This window comes from Bos taurus, chromosome 17 (assembly GCF_002263795.3).
Source record: "Bos taurus isolate L1 Dominette 01449 registration number 42190680 breed Hereford chromosome 17, ARS-UCD2.0, whole genome shotgun sequence".
NCBI classification, from domain to species: domain Eukaryota; kingdom Metazoa; phylum Chordata; class Mammalia; order Artiodactyla; family Bovidae; genus Bos; species Bos taurus.
Genome location: NC_037344.1, coordinates 906,564 through 925,419, shown reverse-complemented (window position 1 = coordinate 925,419; position 18,856 = coordinate 906,564).

Genomic DNA, 18,856 nt, shown 5'->3' with positions numbered 1-18,856 from the left:
AGACCTGGGAGGTGCATGTAGCCCAGGGCCAGCCTTGGATGGTTCCCAGTGGAGCAACCTAGAGCCTGAACAGTGTGGGCAGGGAGGGTACATGCCCCGTGAGCGGGGGCAGGCCCAGTGTGGCTGAGGCACTGCAAACACACACAAGTGTTATTTATTTGCAGCATCCCTCCCTCCCTACAGTGTGACTGAACAAGTGAGCCTAAAAAAAGTGTCCACTACTGCCCGCTTTGTGTCAGGGTGGAAATCAGACACTGAAGAGACCAGCAACAGAAGAAGTTAAAACAGAGGGAATCGCCTTGGAAATGACAGGTACAATAGATTAAAACCCTGTCGTTGGTACTGACTACATAGGAAGGGGCCTATAGATCTTGAGAAATATAAGCCAGACCAAGGAACTATCCGAAAATGAAATGACCCCACAATACCCACATCACCACCAGAGAAAGTCCTAGATATATTTTTACCATTTTTATGATCATTCTTTTTTAATTTTTTGAAAATTTTAAGTCTTCTATTACTCTTTTAATTTTCACTTTTATAACCTCCTATTACTTTGCAAAAAAAAAAAAAAAGACCTTATTTTTAAAAGCAAACTATATATATATATATTATAATTTTTGTGACTTTGTTTTATTTTTTTTCTCCTTTTTTCTTCTTTTCTTTGCTATTGTATTTTTTAAATTCCACACTCTACTGTAGATTTTTAATCTTTGCTTTTTGGTATTTGTTATCAATTTTGTACCTTTTAGAACCCAATCTTCAGTACCCACTTTTACTTGGAAGCGAGATTACTGGCTTGACTGCTCTCTCCCCTTTTGGACTCTCCTTTTTCTCCACCAGGTCACCTCTATCCCCTCCCTCCCCCTTCTCTTCTCTACCAACTCTGTGAATCTCTGTGTATTCTGGACGGTGGAGAACACTTAGGAAACTGATTACTGGCCGGATCTGTCTCTCTCTGTGTTTTATCCTTTTATCCCCTCTTTTTTCCTCCTGGCAACGTCTGTCTCCTTCCTCCCTCTTCTCTTCTCTGTATAACTCCATGAACATCTCTGAGCGGTCCAGTTGTGGAGTGTACATACTGGTTAGCTTGCTCTCTCCTCTTTTTATTCCATCTCATCTCATTCAGGTCACCTCTAACTCTCTCCTCCCTCTTCTCTTCTCCATGTAACTCTGTGAATCTCTCTGGGTGTCCCTCAGTGTGGAGAAACTTTTCATCTTTAACCTAGATGTTTTATCAGTGGTGCTGTATAGAAGGAGAAGTCTTGAGACTACTGTAAAAATAAGACTGAAAACCAGAAGCAGGAGGCTTAAGTCCAAATCCTGAGAACACCAGAGAACACCTGACTCCAGGGAACATTAATTGACAGGAGCTCATCAAACGCCTCCATACCTACACTGAAACCAAGCACCACACAAGGGCCAACAAGTTCCAGAGCAAGACATACCAAGCAAATTCTCCAGCAACACAGGAACACAACCCTGAGCTCCAGTATACAGGCTGCCCAAAGTAACCCCAAAACCACTGACACCTCATAACTCATTACTGGACACTTCATTGCACTCCAGAGAAGAAATCCAGCTCCACCCACCAGAACACCGACACAAGCTTCCCTAACCAAGAAATCTTGACAAGCCACATGTACAACCCCACCCACAGCGAGCAAACTACACAATAAAGAGAATTCCACAAACTGCCAGAATGCAGAAAGACCACCCAAACTCAGCAATATAAACAAGATGAAGAGACAGAGGAATACACAGAAGGTAAATGAACAGGATAAATGCCCACCAAACCAAACAAAAGGGAAGAGATAGGGAATCTACCTAATAAAGAATTCAAAATAATAATAGTGAAAATGATCCAAAATCTTGAAATCAAAATGGAATCACAGATAAATAGCCTGGAGACAAGGATTGAGAACATGCAAGAAAGGTTTAACAAGGGCCTAGAAGAAATAAAAGAGAGTCAATATATAATGAATAATGCAATAAATGAGATCAAAAAATACTCTGGAGGCAACAAATAGTACAATAACAGAGGCAGAAGATAGGATTAGTGAAGTAGAAGATAGAGTGGTAGAAATAAATGAATCAGAGAGGGAAAAAGAAAAACGAATTAAAAGAAATGAAGACAATCTCAGACACCTCCAGGACCGTGTTAAATGCCCCAACATTAGAATCATAGGAGTTCCAGAAGAAGACAAAAAGAAAGACCATGAGAAAATACTTGAGGAGACAATAGTTGAAAAATTCCCTAAAATGGGGAAGGAAATAATCACCCAAGTCCAAGAAACCCTGAGAGTCCCAAACAGGATAAACCGAAGGCAAAACACTCCAAGACACATATTAATCAAATTAACAAAGATTAAACACAAAGAACGAATATTAAAAGCAGCAAGGGGAAAACAACAAACAACACACAAGGGGATTCCCATAAGGATAACAGCTGATCTTTCAATAGAAACTCTTCAAGCCAGGAGGGAATGGCAAGACATACTAAAAGTGATGGAAGAAAATAACCTACAGCCCAGACTACTGTACCCAGCAAGGATCTCATTCAAATACGAAGGAGAAATCAAAAGCTTTACAGACAAGCAATAGCTGAGAGAATACAGCACCACCAAACCAGCTCTCCAACAAATGCTAAAGAATATTCTCTAGACAGGAAACACAAAAAGGGTGTATAAACTCGAACCCAAAACAATAAAGTAAATTGCAACGGGATCATACTTATCAATAATTACCTTAAATGTAAATGGGTTGAATGCCCCAAACCAAAACCAAAAACTGGCTGAATGGATACAAAAGCAAGACCCCTATATATGTTGTCTACAAGAGACCCACCTCAAAACAGGGGACACATACAGACTGAAAGTGAAGGGCTGGAAAAAGAGAGATAGAGCTGCAAATAGAGACTAAAAGAAAGCTGGAGTATCAATACACATATCAGATAAAATAGACTTTAAAACAAAGGCTGTGAAAAGAGACAAAGAAGGACACTACATAATGATCAAAGGATCAATCAAAGAAGAAGATATAACAATTATAAATATATATGCACCCAACATAGCAGCACCACAATATGTAAGACAAATGCTAACAAGTATGAAAGGGGAAATTAACAATAACACAATAATAGTGGGAGACTTTAATACCCCACTCACACCTATGGATAGATCAACTAAACAGTAAATTAACAAGGAAACACAAACTTTAAAGGATACAATAGACCAGTTAGACCTAATTTATGTCTATAGGACATTTCACCCCAAAACAATGAATTTCACCCTTTTCTCAAGCGCACACGGACCCTTCTCCAGGTTAGATCACATCCTGGGCCATAAATCTAGCCTTGGTAAATTAAAAAAAAAATGAAATCATTCCAAGCATTTTTTCTGACCACAATGCAGTAAGACTAGATCTCAATTACAGGAGAAAAACTATTTAAAATTCCAACATATGGAGGCTGAACAACACGCTGCTGAATAACCAACAAATCACAGAAGAAATCAAAAAAGAAATCAAAATATGCATAGAAATGAATGAAAATGAAAACAAAACAACCCAAAACCTGTGGGACACTGTAAAAGCAGTGTTAAGGGGAAAGTTCAGAGCAATACAGGCATACCTTAAGAAACAAGAAAAAAGTCAAATAAATAACCTAATTCTTCAGCTAAAGCAACTAGAAAAGGAAGAAATGAAGAACCCCAGGGTTAGTAGGAGGAAAGAAATCTTAAAAATTAGGGCAGAAATAAATGCAAAACAAACATTAAAAAGAATACATTTGAATCAGTTCTAATGAGATGGATGAAACTGGAACCTATTATACAGAGTGTAGTAAGCCAGAAAGAAAAACACCAATACAGTATACTAACGCATATATATGAAATTTAGAAAGATGGTAACAATAACCCTGTGTACGAGACAGCAAAAGAGACACTGATGTATTGATCAGTCTTATGGACTCTGTGGTAGAGGGAGAGGGTGGGGAGATTTGGGAGAATGGCATTGAAACATGTATAATATCATGTATGAAATGAGTCGCCAGTCCAGGTTCGATGCACGATACTGGATGCTTGGGGCTGGTGCACTGGGATGACCCAGAGGGAGGGTATCGGGAGGCAGGAGGGTTCAGGATGGGGAACACAGGTATACCTGTGGCGGATTCATTTCGATATTTTACAAAACTAATACAATATTGTAAAGTTTAATAAAAAAAAAAAAAAAAGAAACAAAGAGACCATAGCAAAAATCAACAAAGCCAAAAGCTGGCTCTTTGAAAGGATAAATAAAATTGACAAAACATTAGCCAGACTCATCAAGAAACAAAGGGAGAAAAATCAAATCAATAAAATTAGAAATGAAAATGGAGAGATCACAACAGACAGCACAGAAATACAAAGGATCATAAGAGACTACTATCAGCAATTATATGCCAATAAAATGGACAACGGGGAAGAAATAGGCAAATTCTTAGGAAAGTACAACTTTCCAAAACTGAACCAGGAAGAAATAGAAAATCTTAGCAGACCCATCATAAGCACAGAAATTGGAACTGTAATCAGAAATCTTCCAGCAAGCAAACCCCAGGTCCAGACGGCTTCACAGCTGAATTCTACCAAAAAATTTAGAGAAGAGCTAACACCTATACTACTCAAACTCTTCTAGAAAATTGCAGAGGAAGGTAAACTTCCAAACTCATTCTATGAGGCCACCATAACCCTAATACCAAAACCTGACAAAGATGCCACAAAAAAAGAAAACTACAGGCCAATATCACTGATGAACAGAGACGCAAAAATCCTTAACAAAATTCTAGCAATCAGAATCCAAAAACACATTAAAAAGATCATACACCATGACCAAGTGGGCTTTATCCCAGGGATGCAAGGATTATTCAGTATCTGCAAATCAATTAATGTAATACAGCACATAAACAAAATGAAAAATAAAAGCCATATGATTGTCTCAATAGATGCAGAGAAAGCCTTTGACAAAATCCAACATCCATTTATGATAAAAACTCTCCAGAAAGCAGGAATAGAAAGAACATACCTCAACATAATAAAAGCCATATATGACAAACCCATAGCAATATTATCCTCAATGGTGAGAAACTGAAATAATTTCCCCTAAAGTCAGGAACAAGACAAGGGTGCCCACTTTCACCACTACAATTCAACATAGTTTTGGAAGTTTGGGCCACAGCAATCAGAGCAGAAAAAGAAACACAAGGAACCCAAATTGGAAAAGAAGAAGTAAAACTCTCACTGTTTGCAGATGACATGATCTTTTACACAGAAAACCCTAAAGACTCCACCAGAAAATCACTAGAGCTAATTAATGAATATAGTAAAGTTGCAGGATATAAAATCAACACACAGAAATACCTTGCATTCCTATACACTAATAATGAGAAAATAGAAAGAGAAATCAAGGAAACAATCCCATTCACCATTGCAACGGAAAGAATAAAATACTTAGGAATATATCTACCTAAAGAAACTAAAGACCTATATATAGAAAACTATAAAACACTGGTGAAAGAAATCAAATAGGACACTAATAGATGAAGAAATATACCATGTTCATGGATCAGAAGAATCGATATAATGAAAATGAGTATATACCCAAAGGAATCTATAGATTCAATGCAATTCCTATCAAGCTACCAATGGTATTTTTCACAAGCTAGAACAAATAATTTCACAATTTGTATGGAAATACAAAAAACCTCGAATAGCCAAAGCTATTTTGAGAAACAAGAATGGAACTGGAGGAATCAACCTGCCTGACTTCAGGCTCTACTACAAAGACACAAAGACAGAAATATAGATCAATCGAACAAACTAGAAAGCCCAGAGATAAATCCATACACCTATGGACACCTTATCTTTGACAAAGGAGGCAAGAATATACAATGGATTAAAGACCATCTCTTTAACAAGTGGTGCTGGGATAACTGGTAAACCACTTGTAAAACAATGAAACAAGAACACTTTCTAATACCATACACAAAAATAAACTCAAAATGGATTAAAGATCTAAACGTAAGACCAGAAACTATAAAACTCCTAGAGGAGAACATAGGCAAAACAGTTTCCGACATACATCACAGCAGGATCCTCTATGACCCACCTTCCAGAATATTGGAAATCAAAGCAAAAATAAACAAATGGGACCTAATTAAACTTAAAAGCTTCTGCACAACAAAGAAAACTACAATCAAGGTGAAAAGACAGTCTTCAGAATGGGATAAAATAATAGCAAATGAAGCAACCGACAAACTAATCTCAAAAATATACAAGCAACTCCTGCAGGTCAATTCTGGAAAAATAAATGACCCAATCAAAAAGTGGGCCAAAGAACTAAATAGACATTTCTGCAAAGAAGGCATACAGATGGCTAACAAACACATGAAAGGATGCTCAACATCACTCATTATCAGAGAAATGCAAATCAAAACCACAATGAGGTACCATTTCACTCCAGTCAGAATGGCTGCAATCCAAAAGTCTACAAGCAATAAATGCTGGAGAGGGTGTGGAGAAAAGGGAACCCTCTTACACTGTTGGTGGGAATGCAAACTAGTACAGCCACTATAGAGAACAGTGTGGAGATTCCTTAAAAAACTGGGAATAGAACTGCCATATGACCCAGCAATCCCACTGCTTGGCATAAACACCGAAGAAACCAGAATTGAAAGAGACACATGTACCCCAATGTTCATCACAGCACTGTTTATAATAGCCAGGACATGGAAGCAACCTAGATGTCCATCAGCAGATGAACGGATAAGAAAGCCGTGGTACATATACAGAATGGAGTATTACGCAGCCATTAAAAAGAATACATTTGAATCAGCTCTAATGATGTGAATGAAACTGGAGCCTATTATAAAGAGTGAAGTTAGCCCGAAAGAAAAACACCAGTACAGTATCAGATCAGATCAGTCACTCAGTCGTGTCCGACTCTTTGTGACCCCATGAATCACAGCACGCCAGGCCTCCCCATCCATCACCAACTCCCGGAGTTCAATGAGACTCACGTCCATTGAGTCAGTGATGCCATCCAGCCATCTCATCCTCTGTCGTCCCCTTCTCCTCTTGCCCCCAATTCCTCCCAGCATCAGAGTCTTTTCCAATGAGTCAACTCTTCACATGAGGTGGCCAAAGTACTGGAGTTTCAGCTTTAGCATCATTCCTTCCAAAGAAATCCCAGGGCTGATCTCCTTCAGAATGGACTGGTTGGATCTCCTTGCAGTCCAAGGGACTCTCAAGAGTCTTCTCCAACACCACAGTTCAAAAGCATCAATTCTTCGGTGCTCAGCCTTCTTCACAGTCCAACTCTCACATCCATACATGGCCACAGGAAAAACAGTAGCCTTGACTAGACGAACCTTTGTTGGCAAAGTAATGTCTCTGCTTTTGAATATGCTATCTAGGTTGGTCATAACTTTCCTTCCAAGGAGGAAGCGTCTTTTAATTTCATGGCTGCAGTCACCATCTGCAGTGCTTTTGGAGCCCCCAAAAATAAAGTCTGACACTGTTTCCACTGTTTCCCCCATCTATTTGCCGTGAAGTGATGGGACCAGATGCCATGATCTTTGTTTTCTGAGTGTTGAGCTTTAAGCCAACTTTTTCACTCTCCTCTTTCACCTTCGTCAAGAGGCTTTTTAGTTCCTCTTCACTTTCTGACATGAGGTTGGTGTCATCTGCATATCTGAGGTTATTGATATTTCTCCCGGCAATCTTGATTCAAGCTTGTTTTTCTTCCAGTCCAGCGTTTCTCATGATGTACTCTGCATACAAGTTAAATAAACAGGGTGACAATATACAGCCTGTACAGTATACTAATGCATATATATGGAATTTAGAAAGATGGTAATGATAACCCTGTATGTGAGACAGCAAAAGAGGCACAGATGTATAGAACAGTCTTTTGGACTCTGTGGGAGAGGGAGAGGGTGGGAAGATTTGGGAGAATGGCATTGAAACATGTATAATATCATATATGAAACGAAACTCCAGTCCAGGTTCAATGCATGATACTGGATGCTTGGAGCTGATGCACTGGGAAGACCCAGATGGATGGTACAGGGAAGGAGAGGGAGGGGGGTTCAGGATGGGGAACACGTGTATACCTGTGGTGGATTCATGTTGATGTATGGCAAAACCAATACAATATTGTAAAGTAATTAACCTCCAATTAAAATAAATTTATAAAAAAATAAATAAATGTAAGGCCCGAAACTATAAACTCTTAGAGAGAAACATGGGCAGAACACTATGATATAAATTACAGCAAGATCCTCTATGATACATCTCCCAGAGTAAGGGAGAGAAAAAAAAAAAAACAAGCAAATGAGAAATAATTAAGTTAAAATCTTTTGCACAATGAAGGAAACTATAAGCAAGGTCAAAAGGCAGCCTTCAGAAGTGAGAAAACATTAGCAAACAAAACAACTGTCAAAGAATTAATCTCCAAAATATACAGTGGCTCAAGCAGCTCAATACCAGAAAAACAAGCAACACAATCAAAAAGTGGGCCAAAGAACTAAACAGACATTTCTCCAAAGAAGACATACAGGTGGCTAATAAACACATGAAAAAAATGCTCAACATCACTCATTATCAAAGAAATGCAAATCAAAACCACAATGTGATATCATCTCACACCAATCAGAATGGCTGCCATCAAAACGTCTACAAACAGTAAATGCTGGAGAGGGCGTAGAGAAAAGAGAACCCTCTTACACTGCTAGTGGGAATGCAAACTAGTACAGCCACTATGGAGAACAATATGGAGATTCCTTAAAAAACTGGAAATAGAACTTCCATATGACCCAGCAATCCCACTGCAGGGCTTACACACCAAGGGAACCAGAACTGAAAGACACACATACCCCAGTGTTCATTGCAGCACTGTTTACAATAGCTAGAACATGGAAACAACCCAGATGTCCATCGGCAGACAATGGATAAGGAATGGAATATTACTCAGCTATAAAAAGTATAGCATTTGAGTCAGCTCTAATGAGGTGGATGAAACTGGAGCCTATCACAGAGTGAAGTAAGCCAGAAAGAGAAACCCCAATACAGTATATTAATGCATATATAAGGAATTTAGAAAGACGGTAATGATGATCTATATGCAAGGCAGCAAAAGAGACACAGAGGTAAAGAACAGATGTTTGGGCTATGTGGGAGAAGGCGAGGGTGAGACAATATGAGAGAATAGCATTGAAACATGTATATTACCATTTAAAATAGATGACCAGTGCAAGTTCAATGCATGAAGCAGGGAACTCAAAGCTGGTGCTCTGGGACAACCCAGAGGGATAGGGTAGGGTGGTGGGAGAGGGGTTCAGAATGGGGGGACACATGTGCATCTGGCTGATTCGTGTTGATGTATGGCAAAAACCACCACAATATTGTAAAATAATTATCCTCCAATTCAGATAAATTAATTAATTTAAAGTAAAAAAGAAATATTTTACACCTTTTAAGCAGAAGATGTGTCTTAGAATTCCTCTTGTCAAAAAATATATATTGCAGAAGATTGTTTCAAGATGGCAGAGTAGAAGGATGTGTAGTCATCTCCTGTGAAAGCATCTAAATTGCAACTAGCTGTTGAACAACTATTGACAGTAGAATGCTAGAACCCACCAAATAATGATACCCACATCCAACAACAAAGGAAAAGCTGCAATGAAATGATAGGGCATAAGTGTTAGTTGCTCAGTTGTGTCCATCTCTTTGCAATCCCACTGAATGTAGCCCGCCAGGCTCCACTGTCCACGGGATTTTCCAGGCAAGAATATTGGAATGGGTTGCCAGTACTTTCTTCAGAAGATCTTCCAAACTCAGGGATTTTCCTGACCTGGGGATCAAACCCAGGTCTTCCACATTGCAGGCAGATGTTTTACCATCTGAGCTACCAAGGAAGAACAATAATCATGATAAAATCAAATAACATATCTACTAGGTGGGCAAGCCACAAACTGGAGAACAATAATACCAAAGAAATTCTCACACTGTTGGAAGATTCTGAGCCCCACATCAAGCTTCCCAGTCTGGAGGTCCAGCAAAGTGATTAGGAATCCCCAGGGAATCTGACTTTTAAGGATAGTGGGAATGGATCACAGGACTTCCACAGGACTGGAGGACACAATGACTCCACTATTGGAACAAAATAACAAACAAAATCTTGTGTGCACCACGAACTACGGGAAAGGGGCAGTAACCCCACAAGTGACTGAGCCAGACCCACCTGCAAGTGTTGCCGGGGTGAGGGGGGTGGGTCTCCTCTGGAGGGATGGCACATCATGGAAATAGAGGTACTGGCAGCAACAATCCCTAGAGGGGCAGTTTGGTGTAAGCCTTCTTGGAGATTGCTATTAGCCCCATCATAATAGACTAGTTCCAAATAGGAAAAGGAGTTTGTCAAGGCTGTATATTGTTACCCTGTTTATTTAACTTATATGCAGAGTACATCATGACAAACGCTGGACTGGAAGAAACACAAGCTGGAATCAAGATTGCCAGGAGAAATATCAATAAGCTCAGATATGCAGAAAGTGAAGAGGAACTAAAAAGCCTCTTGATGAAAGTGAAAGTGGAGAGTGAAAAAGTTGGCTTAAAGCTCAACATTCAGAAAACGAAGATCATGCCATCCGGTCCCATCACTTCATGGGAAATAGATGGGGAAATTGTGGAAACAGTGTCAGACTTTATTTTGGGGGGCTCCAAAATCACTGCAGATGGTGACTGCAGCCATGAAATTAAAAGAGGCTTACTCCTTGGAAGGAAAGTTATGACCAACCTAGATAGCATATTCAAAAACAGAGACATTACTTTGCCAACAAAGGTCCGTCTAGTCATGGCTATGGTTTTTCCTGTGGTCATGGATGGATGTGAGAGTTGGACTATGAAGAAGGCTGAGCACCGAAGAAATGATGCTTTTGAACTGTGGTGTTGGAGAAGACTCTTGAGAGTCCCTTGGACTGCAAGGAGATCCAACAGTCCATCCTAAAGATCAGTCCTGGGTGTCCATTGGAAGGACTGATGCTAAAGCTGAAACTCCAATACTTTGGCCACCTCATGCAAAGAGTTGACTCATTGGAAAAGACCCCAATGCTGGTAGGGATTGGGGGCAGGAGAAGACAGAGATGACAGAGGATCAGATGGCTGGATGGCATCACTGACTCGATGGACATGAGCTTAAGTATACTCCGGGAGTTGGTGATGGACAGGGAGGCCTGGCGTGCTGCAATTCATGGGGTCGCAAAGAGTCGGACATGACTGAGTGACTGAACTGAACTGAACTAGATGGTAGACATAAAAGCAAAAAGGGATATAATCCGGCAGTCTCCAGAATGAAAACCACAGTCACAGAAAGCTAATCAAAATGAAAAGGCAGAGATAATCGGAGGAGGACATAAGATGGCGGAGGAGTAGGATGGGGAGAACGCTTTCTCCCCCACAAATTCATCAAAAGAACATTTAAACGCCGAGTAAATTCCACAAAACAACTTCTGAAAGCTGGCAGAGGACAACAGGCACCCAGAAAAGCAACCCAAGTCTTCAAAAGGAGAGAGAAGAAATACAGCTCCACTCACCAGAACACTGACACAAGCTTCCCTAACCAAGCAACCTTGACAAGCCACCTGTACAAACCCACACACAGCGAGGAAACGCCACAATAAAGAGAACTTCACAAACTGCCAGAATACAGAGAGGACACCCCAAACTCAGCAATTTAAACAAGATGAAGAGACAGAGGAATACCCAGCAGATAAAGGAACAGGATAAACGCCCACCAAACCAAACAAAAGAGGAAGAGATAGGGAATCTACCTGATAAAGAATTCCGAATAATGATAGTGAAATTGATCCAAAATCTTGAAATCAAAATGGAATCACAGATAAATAGCTTGGAGACAAAGATTGAGAAGATGCAAAAAAGGTTTAACAAGGACCTAGAAGAAATAAAAGAGAGTCAATATAAAATGAATAATGCAATAAATGAAATTAAAAACACTCTGGAGGCAACAAATAGTAGAATAACAGAGGCAGAAGATAGGATTAGTGAATTAGAAGATAGAATGGTAGAAATAAATGAATCAGAGAGGATAAAAGAAAAACGAATTAAAAGAAATGAGGACAATCTCAGAGACCTCCAGGACAATATTAAATGTTACAACATTCGAATCATAGGGGTCCCAGAAGAAGACAAAAAGAAAGACCGTGAGAAAATACTTGAGGAGATAATAGTTGAAAACTTCCCTAAAATGGGGAAGGAAATAATCACCCAAGTCCAAGAAACCCAGAGAGTCCCAAACAGGATAAACCGAAGGCAAAACACCCCAAGACACATATTAATCAAATTAACAAAGATCAAACACAAAGAACAAATATTAAAAGCAGCAAGGGAAAAACAACAAATAACACACAAGGGAATTCCCATTAGGATAACAGCTGATCTTTCAATAGAAACTCTTCAAGCCAGGAGGGAATGGCAAGACATACTTAAAGTGATGAAAGAAAATAACCTACAGCCCAGATTATTGTACCCAGCAAGGATCTCATTCAAATATGGAGAAATCAAAAGCTTCTCAGACAAGCAAAAGCTGAGAGAATTCAGCACCACCAAACCAGCTCTCCAACAAATGCTAAAGGATATTCTCTAGACAGGAAACACAAAAACAGTGTATAAACTCGAACCCAAAACAATAAAGTAAATGGCAATGGGATCATACTTATCAGTAATTACCTTAAATGTAAATGGGTTGAATGCCCCAACCAAAAGACAAAGACTGGCTGAATGGATACAAAAGCAAGACCCCTGTATATGTTGTCTACAAGAGACCCATCTCAAAACAGGTGACACATACAGACTGAAAGTGAAGGGCTGGAAAAAGATTTTCCATGCAAATAGGGACCAAAAGAAAGCAGGAGTAGCAATACTCATATCGGATAAAATAGACTTTAAAACAAAGGCTGTGAAAAGAGACAAAGATGGTCACTACCTAATGATCAAAGGATCAATCCAAGAAGAAGATATAACAATTATAAATATATATGCATCCAACACGGGAGCACCGCAATATGTAAGACAAATGCTAACAAGTATGAAAGGAGAAATTAACAATAACACAATAATAGTGGGAGACTTTAATACCCCACTCACACCTATGGATAGATCAACTAAACAGAAAATTAACAAGGAAACACAAACGTTAAACGATACAATAGACCAGTTAGACCTAATTGATATCTATATGACATTTCATCCCAAAACAATGAATTTCACCTTTTTCTCAAGTGCACACAGAACCTTCTCCAGGATACATCACATCCTGGGCCATAAATCTAGCCTTGGTAAATTCAAAAAACTAGAAATCATTCCAAGCATCTTTCCTGACCACAATGCAGTAAGATTAGATCTCAATTACAGGAGAAAAACTATTTAAAATTCCAACATATGGAGGCTGAACAACACGCTGCTGAATAACCAACAAATCACAGAAGAAATCAAAAAAGAAATCAAAATTTGCATAGAAACTAATGAAAATGAAAACACAACAACTCAAAACCTGTGGGACACTTTAAAAGCAGTCCTAAGGGGAAAGTTCATAGCAATACAGGCATACCTAAAGAAACAAGAAAAAAGTCAAATAAATAACCTAACTCTACACCTAAAGCAACTAGAAAAGGAAGAAATGAAGAACCCCAGGGTTAGTAGAAGGAAAGAAATCTTAAAAATTAGGGCAGAAATAAATGCAAAAGAAACAAAAGAGACCATAGCAAAAATCAACAAAGCCAAAAGCTGGTTCTTTGAAAGGATAAATAAAATTGACAAACCATTAGCCAGACTCATCAAGAAACAAAGGGAGAAAAATCAAATCAATAAAATTAGAAATGAAAATGGAGAGATCACAACAGAAAACACAGAAATACAAAGGATCATAAGAGACTACTATCAGCAATTATATGCCAATAAAATGGACAACGTGGAAGAAATGGACAAATTCTTAGAAAAGTACAACTTTCCAAAACTGGACCAGGAAGAAATAGAAAATCTTAACAGACCCATCATAAGCATAGAAATTGAAACTGTAATCAGAAATCTTCCAGCAAACAAAAGCCCAGGTCCAGATGGCTTCACAGCTGAATTCTACCAAAAATTTAGAGAAGAGCTAACACCTATCCTGCTCAAACTCTCCTAGAAAATTGCAGAGGAAGGTAAACTTCCAAACTCATTCTATGAGGCCACCATCACCCTAATACCAAAACCTGACAAAGATGCCACAAAAAAAGAAAACTACAGGCCAATATCACTGATGAACATAGATGCAAAATCCTTAACAAAATTCTAGCAATCAGAATCCAACAACACATTAAAAAGATCATACACCATGACCAAGTGGGCTTTATCCCAGGGATGCAAGGATTCTTCAATATCCACAAATCAATCAATGTTATACATCACATTAACAAATTGAAAAACAAAAACCATATGATTATCTCAAGAGATGCAGAGAAAGCCTTTGACAAAATTCAACATCCATTTATGATAAGAACTCTCCAGAAAACAGGAATAGAAGGAACATACCTCAACATAATAAAAGCTATATATGACAAACCCACAGCAAACATTATCCTCAATGGTGAAAAATTGAAAACATTTCCTCTAAAGTCAGGAACAAGAGAAGGGTGCCCACTTTCACCATTACTATTCAACATAGTTTTGGAAGTTTTGGCCACAGCAGTCAGAGCAGAAAAAGAAATAAAAGGAATCCAAATTGGAAAAGAAGAAGTAAAACTCTCACTGTTTGCAGATGACATGGTCCTTTACACAGAAAACCCTAAAGACTCCACCAGAAAATTACTAGAACTAATCAATGACTATAGTAAAGTTGCAGGATATAAAATCAACACACAGAAATACCTTGCATTCCTATACACTAATAATGAGAAAACTGAAAGAGAAATTAAGGAAACAATTCCATTCACCATTGCAACGAAAAGAATAAAATACTTAGGAATATATCTACCTAAAGAAACTAAAGACCTATATATAGAAAACTATAAAACACTGGTGAAAGAAATCAAAGAGGACACTAATAGATGGAGAAATATACCATGTTCATGGATTGGAAGAATCAATATAGTGAAAATGAGTATACTACCCAAAGCAATTTATAGATTCAATGCAATCCCTATCAAGCTACCAATGGTATTCTTCACAGAGCTAGAACAAATAATTTCACAATTTGTATGGAAATACAAAAAACCTCGAATAGCCAAAGCTATCTTGAGAAAGAAGAATGGAACTGGAGGAATCAACCTACCTGACTTCAGGCTCTATTACAAAGCCACACTTATCAAGACAGTATGGTACTGGCACAAAGACAGACATATTGATCAATGGAACAAAATAGAAAACCCAGAGATAAATCCACGCACATATGGACACCTTATCTTTGACAAAGGAGGCAAGAATATACAATGGATTAAAGACAATCTCTTTAACAAGTGGTGCTGGGAAAACTGGTCAACCACTTGTAAAAGAATGAAACTAGAACACTTTCTAACACCTTACACAAAAATAAACTCAAAATGGATTAAAGATCTAAATGTAAGACCAGAAACTATAAAACTCCTAGAGGAAAACATAGGCAAAACACTCTCCGACATACATCACAGCAGAACCCTCTATGACCCACCTTCCAGAATATTGGAAATCAAAGCAAAAATAAAGAAATGGGACCTAATTAAACTTAAAAGCTTCTGCACAACAAAGGAAACTATAAGCAAGGTGAAAAGGCAGCCTTCAGAATGGGAGAAAATAATAGCAAATGAAGGAATGGACAAACAACTAATCTCAAAAATATACAAGCAACTCCTACAGCTCAACTCCAGAAAAATAAATGACCCAATCAAAAAATGGGCCAAAGAACTAAATAGACATTTCTCCAAAGAAGACATACAGATGGCTAACAAACACATGAGAAGATGCTCAACATCACTCATTATCAGAGAAATGCAAATAAAAACCACTATGAGGTAGCACTTCACGCCAGTCAGAATGGCTGCGATCCAAAAGTCTACAAGCAATAAATGCTGGAGAGGGTGTGGAGAAAAGGGAACTCTCTTACACTGTTGGTGGGAGTGCAAACTAGTGCAGCCACTATGGAGAACAGTGTGGAGATTCCTTAAAAAACTGGAAATAGAACTGCCATATGACCCAGCAATCCCACTGCTGGGCATACACACTGAGGAAACCAGAAGGGAAAGAGACACATGTATCCCAGTGTTCATCTCAGCACTGTTTATAATAGCCAGGACATGGAAGCAACCTAGATGCCCATCAGCAGATGAATGGATAAGAAAGCTGTGGTACATATATGGAGTATTACTCAGCCATTAAAAAGAATACATTTGAATCAGTTCTAATGAGATGGATGAAACTGGAACCTATTATACAGAGTGAAGTAAGCCAGAAAGAAAAACACCAATACAGTATACTAACGCATATATATGGAATTTAGAAAGATGATAACAATAACCCTGTGTACGTGACAGCAAAAGAGACACCGATGTATAGATCAGTCTTATGGACTCTGTGGGAGAGGGAGAGGGTAGGGAGATTTGGGAGAATAGCACTGAAACATGTATAATACCATGTATGAAACGAGTCGCCAGTCCAGGTTCGATGCACGATACTGGATGCTTGGGGCTGGTGCACTGGGACGACCCAGAGGGAGGGTAGGGGAGAGAGGAGGGAGGAGGGTTCAGGATGGGGAACGCGGGTATACCTGTGGTGGATTCATTTCGATATTTTGCAAAACTAATACAATATTGTAAAGTTTAAAAATAAAATTAAATTTAAAAAAATAAAAATAAAAAATTAAATAAATAAATAAAACAGATAATCAACAAGCACCTACTGTATAACACAGGGAACTCTACTCAATACTCTGTAATAACCTATATGAGAAAATAAACTGAAAAAGTTTGAAAAAAAAAAGAAAGAAAAGGCATAGACTTATGGCCCAGGTGAAGGAGTAAGATGAATACCCAGAAAAATAACTTAATGAAGTATAGGCAACATTTCAGAAGAAGAATCCATAATAATGAAAATGAAGATGATCCTGGATCTTGGAATAATAATGGAGAAGAGATGAGAAACCTTTACCAAAGACCTAGAAGAACTAATGAACAAATGAACAGAGATGAACAACACACTAAAGGGAATCAATAGCAGAGTTACTGAGACAAAGAAATGGATAAGTGACTTGTAATATAGAATGGTGGAAATAACTGCTGCAAAGCAAAATATAGAAAAAAGAATGAAAAGAAAGAAAGACAGCATAAAAGACCTCTGGGACATTAAATGCACCAACATTCTCATTATAGGAGTCCAAGAAGGAGAAGAGAGAAAGGATGTAAGAAAATATTTGAAGAGATAATAGCTAAAAATTTGTCTAACGTGGAAAAGAAAATAGTCAATGCAGTCCAGGAACTTACAGTCCCAAGCAGGATAAACCCAAGGAGGAACACCCCAAGACACAAACTAATCAAACAGACAAAAATTAAAGACAAAGATAAAATATTAAAAGCAGCAAAGGAAAAATGACAAACAATATACAGGGGAACTCCCATAAGGTTATCAGCTGATTTCTCAACATGAACTCTACGAGCCAGAAAAGAATAGCAAGATATATTCAAAGTGATTAGATGGAAGAATTTGCATCCAAAAATACCCTACCCAGCAAGACTCTCATTCAGATTTAACAAGGAAATCAAAAGTTTTCCAGAGAAGCATAAGTTAAGAGATTTCAGCACCACCAAACCAGCTTTACAAGTACTAAAGAAACTTCTCTTGGAAGAGACATACAAAAAATAAACCTCGAACAATTAGGAAAATGGTAGTAGGATTATACATATCAATAATTACCTTAAAGGTAAACGGGTTAAATGCACCAACCAAAAGACGTAGACTGGCTGGGTGAATACAAAAACAAGACTGGTATATATGCAGTCTATAAGAGACCCACCCCAGACCTAGGAACACTTACAGACTGAAAGTAAGGGGATTGGAGAAGTATTTCACACAATTAGAAACCAAAACAAAGATGGAGAAGCAATACTTATATCATAGAAAATAGATTTTAAAAATAAAGATTGTTAATAAGATTGTTTTGTCGCTACAAATAAGGACATTACATGATCTAGGATTCAATCCAAGAAAAAGACATAACGATTATAAATATATATCTGCCCAACATAGAGTACCTCATACTAACAGTCATAAAAGGAGAAGTTTACAGTAACACAATAAAATCAGGAACAAGACTAAGATGTCCACTGTCACCACTTTTATTCAACATAGTTTTGGAAGTCTTAGCTACAGCAATTAGAGAAGAAAAAGAAGTAAAAGGAATCCAAATTAGAAAAGAAAAAATTAATCTGCCACTGTTTCCAGATGATGTAATACTATACATCAGATCAGATCAGATCAGATCAGTCGCTCAGTCGTGTCCGACTCTTTGCGACCCCATGAATCGCAGCACACCAGGCCTCCCTGTCCATCACCAACTTCCGGAGTTCACTGAGACTCACGTCCATTGAGTCAGTGATGCCATCCAGCCATCTCATCCTCTGTTGTCCCCTTTCCTCTTGCCCCCAATCCCTCCCAGCATCAGAGTCTTTTCCAATGAGTCAACTCTTCGCATGATACTATACATAGAAGATCCTAAAGATGCTACCAGAAAAATACTGAACCTCATCAATGAATTTGGTAAAGTTGCAGGTTACAGAATTAATACACAGAAATTTGTTGCATAT